Source organism: Aegilops tauschii, chromosome 4 (genome assembly GCF_002575655.3).
Source record: "Aegilops tauschii subsp. strangulata cultivar AL8/78 chromosome 4, Aet v6.0, whole genome shotgun sequence".
NCBI classification, from domain to species: domain Eukaryota; kingdom Viridiplantae; phylum Streptophyta; class Magnoliopsida; order Poales; family Poaceae; genus Aegilops; species Aegilops tauschii.
In genome coordinates this window covers 53,028,716-53,049,955 of record NC_053038.3, presented here as the reverse complement: position 1 = coordinate 53,049,955, position 21,240 = coordinate 53,028,716, and the positions used below count along the sequence as shown (strand labels likewise).

The 21,240-nt window shown below is 44.3% G+C and overlaps 1 pseudogene; it reads left to right on the top strand.

Annotated features, from left to right (window-relative positions):
• The window catches only part of LOC120963241 (uncharacterized), a 61,024-nt pseudogene extending 47,056 nt beyond the window's left edge, over nt 1–13,968 (top strand).
• The last annotated feature ends 7,272 nt before the right edge of the window (nt 13,969–21,240 follow it).

Genomic DNA, 21,240 nt, shown 5'->3' with positions numbered 1-21,240 from the left:
CACACATATCATAACCATGGCATAATTCACAATCAAGTATGATGCATGTCCGATTTAAATATGCATGGCATGGCAAAGTGCAACAAACAATACTACACATTAAGTGGAGCTCAATAAGCAACGAGTTGCATATTGACGAAACACCACATTCAACAATTTCCGGCCCCAAGCAACAATTTTTTATGCTACTCAACAATTTTAAATGTTGTTAACATGGCAAGAGGTGCAACACAATTAAACTACACTATCTAGACAATTTAAATGAGGCCGGAAACAACAAACAACAATTCTGGAAAATCCCCATGTGCATATTTCAAATTTGGTACTGTTTTGTGAGGAGCTGCTCACCAGAGGCACTAGGCCGGCTCAGTGATGGGCTGGTCAAGCTGGGTCGGATGTGGGTGGCTGAGGCCCACGCGCGCGAAGGAGGCCGACCCACTCGGCTAGGTTGACGCCGCGGTCAATGAAAGCGGGTGCTCGGGCGCTCGTCTCCTCGCAGACGAGATGAAGATGACGATGGTCGAAGGCGAGGACTCCGGCGGCGGTAAGGAACTTGGCAGCGAGGCGCGGCTTGGGGAGGCGGAAGAGCAGTTGCAGGGCTTGAATGAAGTTAGTGCGGTCGAGGCAGGGGATCGAGCAGGTGTCGTCCTTTTCTGTTTGATGCAGAGGCAGGTGTCGGGCGCGACAGCTATAGGGGAGGTCCTGGGCGCCGGGTCGGTGGGGTTGGGAACGGCGCGGGGAGGCCGAGAACGGATGGGTCTGGGCATGGCGTCCCCGGATCCAGCGACGAACGAGGCCACTAGCCCCATGTGGTTGACGACGCGACAGAGTTCATGGCGTCAGGGAGGTTCCTGCGAAGGGGAGAGAGGGAGAGCCGAGAAGTTAGGAATGGAAGACAGGAAGGAAGGACGAGAAGGGCAGGGGCGCAGGATAGTGGCCTGGTGGCTTGTAGGGCCCACAGGGGTCTCTTGCATCGCCTCTTTGCCCTATAAATTACCAAATATTCCAGAAACCCTAGGGGAGTCGACGAAACACAATTCCAGGCGCCGCAAGTTCCGGAACCACAAGATCCAATCTAGAGCCCTATTCCGGCACTCCGCCGGAGGGGAACACGATCACGGAGGGGTTCATCATGCTCATTGATGACTCTCCGATGATGCGTGAGTAGTTCACCATAGACCTACGAGTCCATAGGCAGTAGCGAGATGGCTTCTTCTCTCTTTTTGATTCTCAATACAATTGTCTCTTGGAGATCTATCTGATGTAATGACTTCTTGCGGTGTGTTTGTTGGGATCCGATAAAGTTTGAGTTTATGATTAGATTTTTATCCATGAATATTATTTGAGTCTTCTTTGATCTCTTATATGCATGATTTTCTTCTCCAAGTCTTTGGTTTAGTTAGGCCAACTAGATTGATTTTTCTTGCAATAGGAAGAGGTGCTTTGGGATGGGTTCGATCTTGCAGTGTCCTTTCCCAGTGACAGAAGGGGAAGCGAGGCACACATGTATCATTGCTATTAAGGATAACAAGATGGGGTCTATTCCTACATGAATAGATCTTGTCTACATCGTGTCATCGTTCTTATTGCATTACTCTGTTTCTCCATGAACTTAATACACTAGATGCATGCTGGATAGTGGTAGATGTGTGGAGTAATAGTAGTAGATGCAGGCAGGAGTTGGTCTACTAATCTTGGACGTGATGCCTATATATTGATCATCACCTTGGATATCGACATAATTATTTGTTATTCTATCAATTGCCCAACAGTAATTTGTTTACCCACCATGTGCTATTTCTCGAGAGAAACCACTAGTGAAATCTACGGTCCCCAGGTCTATATTTTATCATATTTGCTTTCCGATCTATCTTTTGCCATATTTAGTTTCAGATCTATATTTCCAAAACTCCAAAAATACCTTGCTGCACTTTTTCTTTATTTATTTTAGTCCGCATTTTATCGAGATCTATTTATCCAATCTACCACAAAACAATTTGTCTTATTACCGAGGAAGGATTGGAAACCCCTCTTACGCATCGTGTTGCAAGTATTTGTTCTTTGTGTGCAGGTACTGTTTAAGTCTTGCTTGGTCCTCCTACTGGATTGATACCTTGGTTTCATAACTGAGGGAAATACTTACGGTAGCTGTGCTACATCATCCCTTCCTCTTTGGGGAAATACTGATGTAGTTTCAAGCCACACCACTTACATAAGAACATCAATGCCAAAATCATCATCGACTCACAAAAATGACATATCATAGCAAAAGTAAAGTGGCCTGGTGCAAAGATATATACATTCATGCATTTCGTTCTTGTAATTATAGGTAGATTATTAATGAAAGTACATAGAAAGGTGCAGAGGCTGCTGATGCGTCTGAAGTTCGTTTGTACAACTCTAACCTCTACGCTCTTGCCATGATTACTATGTAATTACGAAGTTATTAACTTTCTCTTCATTTATAATTAGAACATGAGACACTACTTTGATATATCCCCTTCTTGACACAGATCCTGAAAAACATCAGGCACATAAGCCTAAAACAAAACAGTGGTGATAACCTTGGGAAAAGATCACTTTGACCCTTGTCTTTCTACATCAATCAATGAACCAAATTCTACTCTAGATGGCCATAGATTGCCCATTCACAATTTTTGTAAGGTGTGTTGACCGAGTAACTGACTTTTAGTTCTATTAGGTAGTAAGCATTGGTCGATGCAACATCAATGAGCAAAAATAGTTCCTTAAGTAGAGAAGCTTTTTGGAAAGTTCACATGGAGAAAGCAAGGAACCTCACCATGATATCGAGATAAAGCATATGACAACCCAAACATAATAATCATGAAGGAGAAATGCCAAATGAGACCATAGAAAAAGGAGCGCAGAAAGAGAAATCAATCAACTTAAGAGGAGAGATGGGTCTCGCCTTGGCACATGTTGCCTAGTCCATCCCGTTGGTCTAGAGCATCAATTCCAAAAAGATTCCAAATCTAGAACAACAAAGTGTGTAATATAGCCAAACATATGAAAGCAGAGTAGCTGCCGTAGATAGACAAAGTTGTTGTAAGGCATAAATCAGAGAGTGCTAGAACAGTATCTAAATCGACAGGCAAACCTTGGACCAGGTGTGGAAGTTCAGTGCTATCATTGTGCCAGGCATGGACGACACCATCATGGTTAGCCCCATATAGGCTTGAGACAATGACATAATCCATGTTGGTCATGTGGCACCGCAAGGCATATTCGATACACCATAAATAAACCAACAACAAATTAGTTGTGCCCTCCAATACTTAAAAAGTACATGCAAAAGCAATTATAAACTACTATAGTAAGAATAAACAGAACTTCTGAACCGCTCGTAACCAGCAAGAGAACTGAAATGGTCCACTTTCATGAAGCTGAGAATTTAAAAAATGTATAGAAAAGGCATAAATGGAGCATAGGACCCTGAGCAAAATATACAAAACTACAGAATCTATTCGGTGGCAGCCATATGGACCGAGGAAGTAACTAAGGGACCAATTGAACCAAAAACAATTTAAAAGGGAACCAACTAAGTAAACAAATAAAGAACAAATTATCACATCAACATGCTAACAACACATCAGTGAAAGAAGTTGTATATTTGGGAATCCTATTATAGTATGGAGAACACTCAGTATTTACAGAACTAAAGAGAACCAACCAACAAATAGAGTGGAAGATGTGAGGAGGCAAGGAATCATGGGATCCTATTTTTCACTGTATACTTTTGTAGAACCAAACTGTTGCAAGAGTAACGCTTATGCTTGGGAATACTTGGCAGAAAAAAGTACAGGAATGCACTGATTGTCACTATAACTATGACAATGTAAGTTTTAGCATTATCTGCTGGTAATGCATCGAAGATACTCTACATTCATGCATCAAAGTGGAAAATGAACTATCTGCTGGTCAAATAATCCAGAAGATGATTAAATAAGTAAGCATGTAGACAGTGAGCAATATGAATACCTCATGTTTTTTCTTTCGATTGTCAAACCCACCTAGGCTTACAACTTCTGGTAGTGATGATTTCTATCAGAGGGCATTGTGAGGTCAACCTTGTCTTGCTTTTATCTACTGCCACAAAATTTGTCAAAATAAGTTCATTGTTATGAGATACAGTTTCTAAATCAATTCTTGTAAAATATACAACATCCACTCAACATCCACAAAATTTGTCAAAATAAGTGCATTGTTATGAGATAAGTGCATTGTTATGAGATACAGTTTCACACTGGTTTCACATAATTCTCCCTAAAAACTACATACACATGCACACATGCTCTCATCTATTAGTATAGTTACCCATAGAATCTGTTAGTTGCATCAAACAAAAAACTGAATTCATGCATTCATTACAAAGATACTTTTTTTTCACACAAAATAATGCATCAAATCCTATGACTCAGAAGTTGTTGATCATAGCAGGCCATGCGGCTCGTCTTAACACCAAGACGTGTTGTTATTGAGACCAAAAACTATACTAAATGAAAATGGCCAAAATCTGGTACATATTGGTAACAACAAATAACATGATTGGTAAGATACATCAATAAAATAACCATAGAATATTCTGCTGCATGCTACCATGTATTTCTGAATCACAATGAGTTCACAAAATTTTGTGCACACAAGAAGGCAAAGGAGCATCCAGTTATGTTTAGTTATTCATGAGTTTATTGTTCCTCTACCTTTGCATCATGTGTATACTACTGGGTTGGATGGAACTGGACCGGGTGGGTGCGGCAAGCCACACTTGCTATCTGTACTAACTGCTTAGAAGATCAGGTAGCAAACATTGTGGAAAACACAATATTTAATGAAAGCATATGCAAAACATGCGGTGGAAAAGGTAATTAAACCATGATTTGCATCATCACAAAAATAAGTTTGTTAGTACTTGATGAGTCCACAATGGATGAAATTAATGAAACACGTGGGGAGGTAGTTTCAAGTTATTTTTCAACAGAAAAAAATTCCCAAATTGCACTATAGTTCAAAGCTATGTTGTGGAAGGAAACAATGGAAGCATGAAAATAGCGTGAAATGCTCAAACCATGCCACATTGTAAAACATATCTTTAGTCAATGCATATAGAAGAAAATGGGAGCAAGGGAAATAAAGAAGCCTTTCAACATAGAAAGGCTGCAACCCAACATCACACACATGATAAGGTTATGAATAGATTCTTCTACAGGTTAATCCCATGATGAACAACATCTATGAAATCCTACCAAGCCTTTCACTACTAACAAAGTAGTTTTGGTGATGAATGGTTATAAATAATTAAACTGCATATGTTAGATTCATTGTAGAACACTAAGATATTTTTGTTTGAGGCACCTATAGTAAAGATACGAAAGTAGTATGTTTGACCATTAATCAATTAACAAAATACTACTTTATTGATATCCATGACAAATTACGCCAACATATAAGGCTATAAGTACCAATGAGCTAGAAAATAACAATATCGACCTTTTTATAAAAACCAGAGAAGCAGTGGACTAGTAGCATATAAAAAATAAGAACCCCTGTGCAGAAATAAAATTGAAAAAAATGCAATATCATAAGGGAATTGTTGGTGGAAGAGGGGCATAAAAATGAAGATGGTGGGCAATGTTGTCGTGAAAACAGTAAGGATCTACTAAATTGATAAACCAATTATCCCAATAATTCCAACTTCCATCATGGACAATCTATCTACTTTAAATAATAGTAAGGAGTGACTAAATTGATAAACCAATTATCTTATACACGAAAAGAAATATTGCATCCACATATCTAAATTACTCTCAATGCTTTTAGCACATGGATTCTATTCATGTAACAGTACAAACCAGCCCTAGAGTATCCAATGCACAGCAAGGCAGAACAAAAAAATCAAGGAAAATGTACAACAAGCATTAACAAGGGCCAACAACATAGCATCAGGAAGGAAAAGCACTACAACCTGACCATTAGTTCTATCAATGCCGATGACCAAGGCCTCAAGGACATGAATAGCATCCAACATCGAGCAAAATAGAAAAATGCACGAAGCAAGAAGATAAATATTGGCTCACACATCTTATTGTCGACTTTCTTGCGCTTCATGCCTAGTTGTAGTTCTTGGTACTTATTTTCCAGAAACCATCTTGTTATCAGAGAAAACCCTAAAGACTGCAAATTAGAAGCAGAGCATGAGAACAAGAATGAAGTTACAAATTTTATATACATATATGCCATTTAACTAAGCAAACATGATTAATCATACCAGAAGGAGACAGTCAAAGGCAATAGCAAGTACAAAAGACTGTCATTATTTAAACAGAATATGCTTAAAGCCTCTATCTGATTTTAGCCAAAGCAAGAGAACATCTAATATAACAAAATAGCAGGGCGGGATGTTTCTATAATCATCATAGAACTTAAAAGTATCACTTCCATACAGCCCAGAATATAAAATTAGATGGCAAAAACACGCATGGACTGAACTCTTCAGCAAAATAATATACACATATTCAAATCTATATGTTTCCAGATTGTTTGGGATTATTTTAACTGCTAGCAAATCATTATGTTAAATAATAAGTAAAAGAAGATGCCATATCAATGGATAGATATATGTCTAAGAAGAAAAGAAAGCTTCTCAGTTCATATGGATCAGGTATGAGCCATAAATGTGTATCTCCTATACATCTAAATAAATCAATATGTACAAATAAAATTCCCTTTTCGCTAGATAACATAATCCCTTCAGTTCACAGAAGGCCAAGAGGCAGATACTGCAAGTGTCCTGCATGCCACCCTCCAAGATAGCCGCCGCCACCGAGAGCATCTCCATCTCACTTCCTTCTCGTCCATCCCTCGAATGGACCGCTTCCTCCCCCCGTGCAATCCCTGCAACAACGTAAACGACAAGATTTAGATATAAAATTCGCATGGAAATCCAACCAATCGAGGTAATTCTAGGCAACGTGCCGGCCATGATCTCCTCTTCGTCCTACAATCTTCCTCTCTGCTTCCTCACCGTCCTTGCTCTCACCAGCAGACACACCACAAGATAAAAAATGTTAAGAGGATTAAAAATCTGAATATTTTTGGCAGAATCATTTAACTATGCATGACTGCATCATCTTTCTGCTGGCCTTGGTACAACATGTGGTGATTGTTCTGCACATGGAACAATTTATCAGAAAAAGATGATTTCTTCCTCTATTAAATTTGTCTAAATAAAGTACGCATAATATAAGCACATTTATATATTTGTGTTGTCCTACAAATTTAACTGAGCAAAGCAATGAGTGGAGGAAGCAAAATTGCAATCTAAGCCATACTACCGCGCAACTGAACAGTTTTGGAACTAAAAGATCAATAATATATATAAAATAGAAAGAGTCTTTACCGTGCCATGGCAGGACATCCAATGTATACAGTAGAATGCTCATTGCCTACTTACTTCAGCAAAATAATTTCTTAAAGGTTTCTTGTCTTTGCCATCTTCAGACATTGGTCAAAGTGTGCCGTGTAGATGATCTTTTTGTTCTTCCGAGATCTAAAAAAAATTCACAGAGAAGTGTCAACATCAATTGTTATGCTAAAAACGGTTCTCATGGTAATAATGTAACAAGGCAATTCCTTGGCCCTCTCAGAATTAAGGGCCAGTAAGATGGTGTCAACTTGCAAGATCAAAAACCAAAAATAATATTGAAATTTAAATAGCCAGTGGAAGGCACAATGGGGATAGGGACGTACCTAAGAATCAGAGGTACACACGCAAAGAACGGCGCTGGACAACATAGAAAATCCAGTGAGCCGAGATAACAATGTAAATCCACCAAGAAAAATAAATTTTCGGTGCAACGACGTCTCACCTCAGCATTCTCCCCAACCAGTAGGTCCATGGCGACAGACAGGCATTTCACCCATCGATGGCGGCACACAGTCTGGCATTCAGTGTGGCCAGCTGAACTTCTGTGTGTCCTTTTCAGTGTTTCTTGGTCGGCGGCAAAGAAACAGGCTGGAGGAAGAGAGGTAGGAGTAAGCAACTGAGGCGAGGCTAAGACAGCGACGACGGCGAGGCGAAGAGCAACCAAATCAACACACTTTGCTGCTCCAGGACACCATGGACTGATGAGTAGTAGCCAAAAAAGCTATAGATAATCAAATCTATAGCAGCAAGAGCATACAAATGTTAATTTGCAGCAGCAATAGCACATCTTGGGCCCTTGGCAAGTTTTATTCAAATCAGGCCCTGAAAACATTAGACCAAGATTAGTTCGTCCTAATATATTATATGATGAACACAAACACACTACAGAAAATGTGACATTACCTCTCCACTCATCAATTTCCCGCCCAGCCGCCCAGAAATCAGCAAGCTCATCAATAGCCTCATCGAAACATACACTGGTGCGTGTCGGTGCTATACTAACGGTTTTTAACCCCTTTCCGCGACGGCATTTGGAACCGTCGCCAAGTGAGTGTGGGCGATAGGGGGGTCCTTCCCACACGACCCAGAAACCGTCGGGGATAGGCCCTACTGGGACACAGGCTGGGGCAAAATGAGCTCGTGTGCGATCGGGCGAGGCATCGAAACCCAATCATTTCCGTTCGTATGTACACCCCACACGGTGAATCCCAGAAAAACATTTCCGTTTGTATGTATATCACACACAGTCAATCCAAGGAATATGTTTCCGTTCTTATGTACATCCCACACAGTCAATCCAGGGAAAACCTTTCCGTTCGTATGTACATCCCACACAGTCAATCCAGGGAAAACGTTTCCATTTGAGTGTACATCCCACACAGTCAATCTAGGGAAAACGTTTCCGTTCGTATGTACATCCCACACAGGTTTATGTATAGTCTCGTGTGTGATAGGTGTAACTATCACACATGCTCTGCCTTGGTTAACCATTGCTTTTATCAACTACATCACACACGATTTGATGAAGAAAACTGTGTGGCATTGAGATATCCATCACAAGCGCTTTTACTGCTAGAACCGTTTGCAAAGTTCCATGACACATTTAGCAGGTTTATTAGTTTACAATTAATATTTCCAGTATTACGCAAATTCACATTTCATACCGAACAACTGTTTGCCAATTTCATATCAGGCACATAAATATATTTTAACATCACAGTACGATAGCTACCTGAAAATAGCACAATACAACATATAGCTAGTTCAACTTCATAAGAACAATATTAGAACAATATATTCATTTCACTACTCGAGATCATCCAGGCTCATCTTATCCACTTCTGCTTTCAGTTCGGTAAGAACCTAGTTTGCACTGGCCAACTGGGGAAGTGCCTCCTCCTTCGCCAACACCATCTTAGCAAAGTCTGATTTAAAAAATCTGAGCTCATTCTCCACCTTCCTCTTTTTATCTCGTATCTTCAAATATTCTTCACCGTTGATACCACTTTCTCTAAGCCTACCTCTATTCTCTTCCTCATACATGCTCCAGAGCTTTGCTAGGCACATCTTCAAAGACTGTGGCCACTCTTGATCAACCCACTCCAAGTAAAAATACTTCCGTTCATCCTATAATATTTAAAACTAGATCAGTAACAATTGTAGGGGAAATGGGTTTATAGCAACATAGAAAATCACCAATGCTTATTTTGAAAAACTGAATGAACATGTTAATTATGACATATCTTCTCAAAAAGATCAATGTACAAATGAATTAATTGCTACTTAGACAACAAACAAATTCTGAAACATCGGAAGCTATAATTAACTACAACAACGCTACAAGTTCTTACTCATGTACAATAAATAACAAATTGAACATTTTATGAGGAAGGTAAATATAACTGCAACAGCATAGCGACAATGTTTGGATGACAGCAAATTGATACTAACAGGTGTGTACATGCACAAATTTAGTAACATATAACTAATAGCACTAAGGCCATCCACTATGTATGCCAAAACTGGTGTAAAGACAACTGTTGCTACATCTCGCACCGGCCCTGCACTGGCGAGCCGATGCAGCGGAAAAAAATCAGGGACCCAGACTCCAGAGCACCTAGTTGCTCCGATGCCCAATTCCTTCGTGCCATAAAGATTTAGTATTTTACTGCTTGGCTGCTCGGATGTGTGGACCAAAGTTGGCTGCACAAACTGCTGAAGCGGTGCCAAATAATTTTCTAATGGCACCGCTGATGAGATGGCAACAATTTTAGATACTAGGTACAAACTGTGGCACTGTCTTAGGATGCGTTTGGTTGAAGGTGTGGTATGAATGGGTTGGGACCGTGATAGGAGATTGATGGTGACAACGAGCAGATAGATCTTCGGCCACCCCGCTCCATTCGTTGCCACTGATGGTCCTAGGGAGCTACAAGAGGAAGAAATGACTCAAATCGGCTCCCGGGTAAAAATCCTTCATTCCAAGTCATAGCCCAAGAGAGAGAAGAGAGGCATACCCGGGTGGTGAAGGAGTCGTCGTCGGAGGAGGAACCGCTGGAGAGGTCTTTGAAGAAGACCATGGCGACCCCGGCGGTAGGATGCAAGACGGCGAGAGCGAGGAAGCAAGCGAGGAAGCGGCTATAGCTTAAGAAGGAAGGAAGGAGGAAATAGGGGAAATGTGACTTGTGGCCGGGGAGAAAAGAGGGTGGGGAAGGGGGAGGGGGGCGGGGGTAGATATTTTGGCGGTAGGCCAAAATTTTGGAAATGTGGAGAGAAACTTTGCGCATGGTGCCGCCAGACACCATTCACTTTGAACGATCGTGTGCATCACAAATGATTCATCTGCTTTATGCGCATGGGATGAGTTTGATAATTCAAATTTTGGTGGAAATTTCCCCGGGTACGTCATTGCATAATTTAACATCGCTTGCTAATTTGGGCACACAAAAGAGCGTACAGCAGACAGACCACACTTACTGAATCGAGCAATTTTAGTAATTAAACAGAGTCAGTTGACCTAAACATTGCTCTAACAAAAGACCAGCATTAAAAACAAAGCCTAAGTACGCATAATTTTAATAAGTCCGCCGCCGAGCCGACCTATGCATCGCCGGTGTGAGATGAGACGTCGATGACTTGTCCTGGCGACATGCCACCGTTGGTGGACTCCGCGTCCCCCCTGCTGAAGTCGACCGCGTCCTCGTCCTCGGCGCGGCCCTCAAGGTTGTAGTACTCGTAGTAGTGGCTGCGCCAGAGCTCGCGTTGGTACTCCACCACCAATTCCTCGATGGACAGACTCTTCTCTACCTCGACCTTGGCCACGCGCAACTCCTCCTCCCGGCGCTCCTCGATCTCCACCGCCTCCTGCATCTCCAGCTCCCGCTCAGTGACCTCATGAGGAAGTAGGTGCTCCTTGGCCACCGCCGCCTTTTCGGACGTGGGTTGCATGATGGATTCCGAGGTGGCCTGGAATATCTTGGCGTGGATGGCCTCGACCCGGGCCAGGGCGACATCGGCGGCATGGACGGCAGCTCGAGCGCTCTCGGCGTTTGCAGCCGCCGTCGCGGTAGCAGCTATAGCTGTCTCGGCTGCAGCTGCCCTGTCGGCTGCCGCAGACGCCCTCTTAGCAGAAGCAGCCGCGCTCAATGCGGATGCGGCCGCACTCTCGTCATAGGCGGCAGCGCTATCGGCGCAGGCGGCGGTGCTCGGGGGGATGCGGCCATCGTATGGGCCTTCACGAAGCGTTTCCACAACGTCATCTTTCTAAGAAGGGGGTGCGGGAATGGGGATCGGGATTCATGGATTCGGGGGTTGCCGACACTTGAGCAGACGAGCCGGCGAAGCTTAAGGAGGAAGACTTAAATAGACCCAGAAATTTTCATCGCAAACGGTTCCTATAAAACAACTGTGTGTGATGTTGTAGATATTTTTTATTAGTTGTGAAAGACGAATTTGGAGTAAAGTGGAAATGGATGGTGTCGTGGAATTGTCACGGCAGATGTCCTAGTGTGAGGACTTAGTCGTGGAGCCATCACAACTTGGTTAGCTTAAAGGGGTTAAACGGGACAAAGGACATAGGAAGTTTATACTGGTTCGGCCCCTTGCGGTGAAGGTAAAGGCCTAATCCAGTTTGAGGTGGTATTGCTTATGTCTCGATTACCAGGGAGCGAATATGATTGACCTAGCTTTCGATCTGTTCTCTCTTGCCCTAAACCGCCGCCGGGTTGTCCCTTTATATACACAGGTTGACGCCCTGCGGCTTACAGAGTCCCGGCCGACTCATAAACGTGTCCGGCCTGGTAACTAATTACACTTGCCTTACAATACAAGTTATACATATATGGCGGTTTACACTTTATGGGCTTTAAGCCGCCTTCGGGCATTGGGCCTTTTAACAAGTCTCCTTCTTGAACCGCCATCTTCAACATCTTCATGGGCTTCGTCTTGATGAACCGCCATTGGGATAACCCGGCCCCTCCTGGGCGGGTCATACCCAATAGTCATATCCCCAACATTAGGCCCCAGGTTGATTTGAACTTGTTCATGTCAATCTTCAACACTTTATAAAAATTCCTTCTTTGTTTGTTCTTTGCGAGATATTGTAACCGGCCATGACGTCATCTCCTGGAATTATAGAAAACCGCCATGATGTCATCTATCATTAATTTCGCACAATACCCAACATATCTTAACAGATCCTTATCTTTTAATAACCTCCCAAAAATCAAGGCGTCTGATTAGCTGGATAATCATTCTTTGGCCTCCTTGTTTTCCGTGCCCACATGTTACCCTTCTCCTTATAAATAGGGTCAGGCAGCCCTCTTTTCATTTCCCCTCTTTTCCATCTCGTATTCCACCTCTCTCCGCGACGCATCTGCACGCCTGAGCCCCGCCGCCGCCGAGCTCGTCAACTTCCTCGACCCTGGCCGCTGCATCGACCTGAACATGACCAGATAAACCGCGACGCCTCTCCATTGCTCAGTGGATCCAGTAAGTGCCTCTCCTTTCTCCGCTGTAGATCTCCATTAGGGTTTCTCGAAGTTCTTCAGAGTTTGTCGCTGTTCTTAATCATACCTCGGTTTGATCCTTTAATCCAAAAATAACTTTTGAAATACTTTGTCAAAATCGGCTATTTACCCGCAAAAGATATCATGCATTGGCGCGGCCCCAAACCAAGCGAAGAAAGACCTTAGCCAAAGGATGGTGAGGTCATTTTTTTACTGATCACATGAATCGGGGCTTCTCCCCACCTGGGTCCAAATTTTTCCGAGACGTTCTGCACTTCTTTCAACTTCATCCTCAAGACATTGGACCCAATTCCGTGTCAAACATCTGCAACTTTCAAGTTTTCTGCGAAGTATACCTTCAAGAGGAACCCAGTGTTGAACTCTTTAGGGAATATTTTTATTTGAACTGCCAAAATGAGTTTACGAACGGACCCATCTTGGAACTTGGTGGAATCTCAATTCAACAAAGAAGAGATGCTATCTTCCCCTATGCTTGCTTACCGAGTCACCCCAAAGATTGGAACCAGACATGGTTTTATTTCAAAGATACCTCTCCGGCTGACGAGAATCCACTAAGCTTAACACTGCTGAACGTCCAGCGTCTTGACCCAAAGCATCGTCTTCCCGAAAAGCTTACCACTGTTGAACGTGCAAAGCTTGCCCCCAGCATTGCAAAGGTCAAGGTTCTGCTGGGAAATGGGTTAACTGGCATTGACTTGGTTCGGTGCTGGGTTTCTTGGCGAATCATATCCTTGAGTCACCGACCCGGCTTAATGTGTACTTACATGTGTGGTATAAAGGATCCACTGCGCCACAGTTCCGTGCGTTTAACTGATGAGGTAATCAATGAAATGACAAAGACCCTTCTGAATGAAGATCCGGAAGACTTCAGCAAAGTGGGTCTGAACCCTTTTTGCAAACTTAACCCGCCACCGGATGTGAGTCTCTAAATCACTTACTTTTACCTCATCATTCAAATATTCTATTAACTCAACTTTGATGACTTTCACAGGCTGAATCTGATTTTTGGAAAAAGAAATATGACCATGAAGCTGCCAAAAAGGCCAGGGCTGCCAAGAAAGCCGCCAAGAAAAATAAGAAGAAATCAAGTGCTTCCGAGATGTTTGAACTGAATGACAGCTCTGAGTCGAAGGTAGACCTTGACTCCCTTGGTTCCTTTTTCAATTATCTTATTGACACTGATTATTATCAGGATGACACGGGGGCTAGCCAAGCAGTTGAAGAAGAGGTAACTATTATTTCCTCCGGCTCAGCACCTTTGCCAAGACAGAAAATTCGACGAGTAACCCCGAAAGTAAGCTTTTCACACCCCTTAGCTCATTTGGATCGTCACTTTCTTTTGAAGCAACAGCAGCACGAGAACTAGCGATAGACTCGGACCAGCGGAGGTGAAGAATTATCCTCCGGCTTACCGAATACTCCAGTTCTGCGGAAACGTCGAAACGAGGTCCTTCCAAACTTAAACTTTTTTTACCCACTGGCGGGTCTCATTCGCCAGCCACTTAATTCTTCCGATTCAAACTACCAGGAGGCTTCTCGCTCTTCTTCTGGTGACTCATCACAGACCCAGTTGCCGGCTTTCAAGACTGCTCCTGGGTAATAACAATTTCTTCATTTTCTGTCTCCTTATGCTCTTTTATATTTGTCACTACCGCAGGATGCTACTAACGCGACACTACGATCAGAGACCCTTCGACGAAACTGTGTGCAATGCAATAATCGCAAACGGTGGTGTAAAAAACCGTCAAAAAGGCACAAAACGTTTGCGATGACGGATGCATCAAACATGGTTCAGATTTTAGTTGCATGTGCGATTTAGGGCATACGGTTCAGTTCAATTAACCGTTTTCGATGAGTAGGAACAAAAGAAACGGGCAGCCAGATGAAGGTGTGTGCAATGTACATCATACGGTTCACTCGGATGAACTGTTTGTGATTAGGAAACACAAAAGAAACGGTCAGCCAGATCAAGGTGTGTGCGATGTATAGCATACAATTCACTCGGATGAACTGTTTGTGATTAGGCAACACAAAAGAAATGGTCAGCCAGATCAAGGTGTGTGCGATGTACGACATGCGGTTCACCCGGATGAACTGTTTGCCTTGAGACAAGAGAACATAAACGGTTCAATATAACAAATACCATAAATATTGCAAGGTTCAAATTCAAAGATTACAACGCCCAAATTCAAACATTGCAAGCTGCGTCATTTCTGAAAGGGATCAGCCGCTGACAAGTCATGTATGGGTTTGACACAATGATTTCCAATTGCTTTGCCATATGTTCTTCCCATATGAAGTTTGGCATTTTTGGAGGCACTTCCATTCAACAGTACCAGCCGGCTCTGCTGATCATACCATTGATCTTTCCTAATTAAATGCGTGTTCAACCTCAGTACACTCAACACCTTTGCTCTGGCAAGAAAGAACCTGGCGAGTGTAATCTCCGGTGGGGTCCCTCGGTAGGAGTTCAAAGTAATATTTTAGAGATGCAGATCCATGCATTCGATGTGATTGTCGTTATAAACATCATCCACCGGGCCTAATACGCACTGCAAAAGAAGAGAACGTGTTAGTGCCTACATGCAGTTTTGAACACTGCTACACGCCCATTTGGTTTGCAGGATTGGTAAAATGCACCAACGTGCCATCTTCGATCTGGCATGATTAACATGGGCATTTGATTAAAATCTAGAAACATGTAGCCTTCTTCACAAGAGGTTGGATTGGATGAAAAATTCCCTAAGAAAACTAGTACAGATGAATCTAAAGGAGAAATTATTATGGACGATTGTAACCATATGAATGAAGCAACCAATATGGGGTGGGGGTGTATGTCCTAAAATCCTCCAAAATTCCTTCAAAAATAGTAGTACATTGTCATTGTGAACTTGGGAAAAGGTGCAAAAAATTGAACTCCCTTATGGTTAACATCTAACAGGAAAGGAACATCACCTCGATATACAGCTTCTTCAGGCACGGAAAGCATCTCAGGCAACTGAAAACTTGGTCCAGGTTGGGGACGACAGATTCTAGTGCCAAGACCTTCACTGTGCCCAGAGTCTGGGTGAAGCTTCGCTGGATGATAGACGAGCATACATCTTCTAACTAGTTATAACATTGATATCAAGAAGGAGAGGTATATAAGGCGACTGTTGTACCTGAAAGTTGTAGTATCTGACAGACGAGTAGCCCACCACTTTCAATTTCAGCGTAGAAATGACATCGATTCTGGTTGGACCTTGTTGATCAACTACAAGTAATCTCTCAAGTGAAGGTGTGTCCTGGATGACCATATTGTGGTCCACCTTTTGTGATCTCTCGTTGCAGCACCAACAACACACATAAATAGTGCGGAGAGTCCTAGAGGTGATGTGCAAGGTACTCGACCAATTCATCGCCTGAAGACGAAGGAACTCGAGTGCAGTATGATAACCCACAAGTATAGGGGATCAATTGTAGCCTCTTTCGATAAGTAAAGAGTGTCGAACCCAACGAGGAGCTCAAGGTAGAACAAATATTCCCTCAAGTTCTATCGACCACCGATACAACTCTACGCATGCTTAACGTTCGCTTTACCTAGAACATGTATGAAACTAGAAGTACTTTGTAAGTGTTTTTGGATAGGTTTGCAAGAATATAAAGAGCACGTAAATAAAAAGTAGGGGCTGTTTAGATAAAGACACAACTAAATTAGTTTTAGTAAAGAGCTTTTTGTCACGAGAAAGTTATTTGTCCCTAGGCAATTGATAACTAGACCGGTAATCATTATTGCAATTTCATTTGAGGGAGAGGCATAAGCTAACATACTTTCTCTTCTTGGATCATATGCACTTATGATTGGAACTCTAGCAAGCATCCGCAACTACTAAAGGTCATTAAGGTAAAACCCAACCATAGCATTAAAGTATCAAGTCCTCTTTATTTCGATACACCATGACCCACTTATCCCTGTTTGTGTTTCAGTCACTCACGCAACGCAGACAATAAGCAAACCATGAACATATTGCAAACCCTACAGCGGGGATCCCTCATGCTTGCGCGACATGGAGAGCACCATAGGACAACACCAACAATAAAACATGCAACTCAAACCAATCACGATCATCAATTAACCCATAGGACAAAACAGATCTACTCAACCATCATAGGATAGCCATACATCATTGGGAAATAATATGTAGCGTTGAGCACCATGTTTAAGTAGAGATTACAGTGGGTAAAAGAGGGGTTACACCGCTGCATAGAGGGAGGAAGAGTTGGTGATGACGGCGGTGAAGTTGTTGGTGTAGATTGCGGTGACGATGATGGCCTCGGCGGCACTCCGATGCCACCGAAAGCGAGGGGTGTCGGTGTCAAAACCGGCGGATCTCGGGTAGGCAGTCCCGAATTGTGCGTCTAGGATCGATGGTAACAGGAGATGGGGGACACGATGTTTACCCAGGTTCGGGCCCTCTCTATGGAGGTAATACCCTACTTCCTGCTTGATTGATCTTGATGAATATGAGTGTTACAAGAGTTGATCAGCCACGAGATCATAGTGGCTTAACCCTAGAAGTCTATCCTATGAGTATATGGTAATGAATCTGTCCTATCCGGACTATGCCCTCCGGTTTATATAGACACCGAAGAGATCTAGGGTTACATGGAGTCGGTTACATAGGAGGAAATCTTCATAATCGGTCGCCTAGCTTGCCTTCCACGCCAAGTAGAGTCCAATCCGGACACGGGTATAGTCTTCGGCCTTCATGTCTTCCTAGCCCATCAGTCCGGCCCAACAGATAACAGGCCGGACGCCCGAGGACCCCTTAGTCCAGGACTCCCTCAGTAGCCCCCGAACCTGGCTTCAATGACGAGGAGTCCGGCGCGCAGATTGTCTTCGGCATTGCAAGGCGGGTTCCCCCTTTTCCGAACTCCAAGATAGTCTTCGGGTGCGATGAGTGTATTCGGACCTGTTACACACCACACACAACCGCAGAGAGAATTTATATATTTTACACGAGTCCCATCCACTGACAACTTTCTGCAATGTGATGTTACGTCCGTTCGGTCATAATTTTGAACCATTTGTCCCACGTTTCAAGACGCGGTTGCAATTGGCACATCTTGTCAAAGCAGAGATCGTGTCCCCTTATCACGGGATTCTCATCAATGCGGGCATGGGTAACCCAACCGTGCCGTTTACACAGCCCTTGGGAATAGGCGAATCTCAAGGCGAGTGAGGAGGCGTTTAATATTTGTTGCCTTTATAAGGAGATAAGGATTCCCCCTTCGTCTTCTCACGCTTTCTCTCTGTCTCTGCCTTCCCAACCTTGAGCTCCAGCGCCCAAGTTCCAATCTCCTTTCCACCCCAGCAACCATGTCCGGATCCGGTGGTCAGGGCAAGTGGATGGTCTCCTCCGTCACGGAGGAGGACATTACTGAGCTCCGGGGGGCTGGATATTTGGCGAAAGAAATCACCCACCGTCTGCCGGCCGAGGGATAGATCGTCCCCACGCCGGAGCCCACGGAGAGGGTGGTATTCATCCCCCATTTCTTCCGCCGGCTAGGGTTTCCACTTCACCCCTTCATCCGCGGGCTGATGTATTATTACGGGGTAGATTTCCATGATCTGTCCCCGAATTCCTTCCTCAACATTTCGGCATTTATCGTCGTATGCGAGGCCTTCCTCCGCATCCACCCCCACTTCGGACTGTGGCTCAAAGTCTTCAACGTGAAGCCGAAGGTGGTAGATGGCCAACACGCGGAGTGCGGAGGGGCAATGGTGAGTAAATTGTCCAATGTCTCTTGGCCCAAAGGCACCTTTGTAGATACGGTAAAGGAGTGGCAGAAGTAGTGGTTCTACGTCACAGAACCACGCGGCACCTCCTGGGCCGCGGTTGCCGAATTCCGCTCCGGCGCTCCTATGCGACTCACCTCCTGGGTCGAGAAGAGTCCGGACTGGTGTTCGCCTGACGAGCTGATAGCGCTGCAGACGCGTGTTCAGAGCATGGTGACCAAGAGCGTCAAGCTCTTTGATGTGATCCAGGTGATGTTAGTTCGCCGGATCCTTCCATGCTAGCGCCGGAGACCCAGGAGTGCCAGAGACGTTGACGAACATGCTGCGACGAGCGTCCGTTTCAGAGGAGCACCGTGCCTTAATGGTTACGGTGGTCGAAAAGGTCTTATCCGCGAAGAGCGGGTTGAACGAGGCCTTTACGAGCCTTCTGAGGGGTTTTGAGGTTTGTGATGTAATGTTGCCAATTGAATAATATTGACAGAATGCACCTGTTGTGTATGCAGTAGCCCATGAGACTCGGATCGCCTTCCAAAGGAAGCGATCAGAGGATCGAAAAGATATTTTCAGGTGCTAACCTTGGTTTAATTTGGAATGCAGGCTGTCTCCCCTCCCGCCACCGCCCGAAATTCGGAGGTGACCGAACTGCAGCGAAAGCTGGATATTGCGGAGGATGACATTGCTTTGATCAACAGGCGTCTTGATGACTCGCAGGGTATATATTTCGAGTATTCCTTACACCAATGTGCTTGTAATTTAAGCCTGGCTCTGAAAAGAGTTTGATATGAAATGTGCATGAACGCAGATGGTGCTGCCGCCGTGGAAGCCCTTCGGGCGGAGCTAGCCCAGGCCAAGGAGCAGGCCCGGTTTAGTAATGCGGCTGCCGAAAAGGCATCGGCTGAATTGAAGGCCGAACAAGCCGCACGGCGTCAAGACAAGGAGACGATGTCCACCATGGCGCGCGAGTTAGAAAATGCGGCTAGCCGCTATAAACTTCTTAAGAAGGAAAATGAAGCCAAAACGGCTGAACTTGACAAGGCCTTACGAGAGGCGAGAGAAACGCAGTCTGAATCCAGAGCAGCCCGTGAGGAGATCCGGCAAGCTGGGGAGATTGTGGCTGGCAAGCCCTTTTTGCTACAGGCTAGGTTCGGCGATCCGAACTATGCTCAGCTTAACCAAGTATGGAGTTCTTCGGACAACTTTTTAGATTTGTCGAAGAGTTCTTCCGATGCGACGCAGTTTTATCAGGTGCAAGAGGGGTATGCCAGGGAGAAACTTTGTTGGTCACAATTTGGCGCGTCGAAGCGCCCTCTGTTGCTGAATGAACAGACGTCTCAGTGGGCCGAGCTGCATAGGATATCCGGCGCGGCCATGAAGGACGTCATAGTCCGGTTGTGGCCGACTGAACCTGTTCCGAGTAGTTACTTCGGCCTGGTGCAGCGGCTTGCTGACGCGGTGCTGCATATCAACGCTGTGAAGCGGTCGGCGTGCATTGAAGGTGCACTGCTGGCCTTCGCCCGTGTCAAGACATTCTGGGGGAAGATGAAGGCCATCGACGTTGCGACGAAGAGTCCACCCAAAGGCAAGGACCGTCCGGAACCGGAGCGTTATTTTGAAGACGTTCTGGAGGCCGCCCGCTTGATAGAGGGTCAGTGCTCCAAAAACATAATATTCGAGTGATGTGTACAAGGGTTGTAATAGACATCTTTATAGTTAATCTATTTTTATGTTTTGCTCGAGAGCTTGTATTCCTCCTGTGCGGCCGTTTTAATATAAATTGAAAGTTTTCCAGTCGTCGGCTTCATCCCCCTCGTAGGAAATACGGGGGTGTTCGGAAAAGCATTGAATCACTCTTTATCCAACGTCTTGGTCCATAAAGGAGGTGATAATGCGGCGAACCAGGAGATCGGACTATAGGGCGTTAACACTTTCACTTAGCCATAGGAGTTTTATGGTGGGGCTACGACATAGCCCTTGGTATGTATGCGGCGTATCCTAATATTGTGCCTTACATGTTTTGATCTGAAAAAAATCCTTCTTGTAACACGGAGAATTGCTAAAGATTCGAATAAGTCATCAAGTGGTTGACCAGCTCTCGTCGCATCATGACAGTCAGTTTTCGGCTTTCTCTACTGAGGCGCTCATCCGGTCAAAGCCAGGGCACAATCGCAGTAGTTCTCCCTTTACTACCCTAGCCGATAGAGCGGAACGTAGGGTAGCAAGCACAGGAGCCGGCAACCCAACTATTGACCAAAGACAATGATTCAGAGCTGATGCATATAAGGCCAAACTTGCGACGTCGAAGTACGCTATAGAGCTGTTCGGACTTTTATTGGCGACTCATTTGTTCCCATACCGAGCCCCTGGCAAGTTATGCCGAGGTGCGTCATGTAACACAGCCGCTGCGGCCGTACTCATTGTATGAAGAGTATTTAAGATTAGCTCGGCTAAAGTTTACTGGGAGTGGAGCAATATGCCAATGATAAATTCAT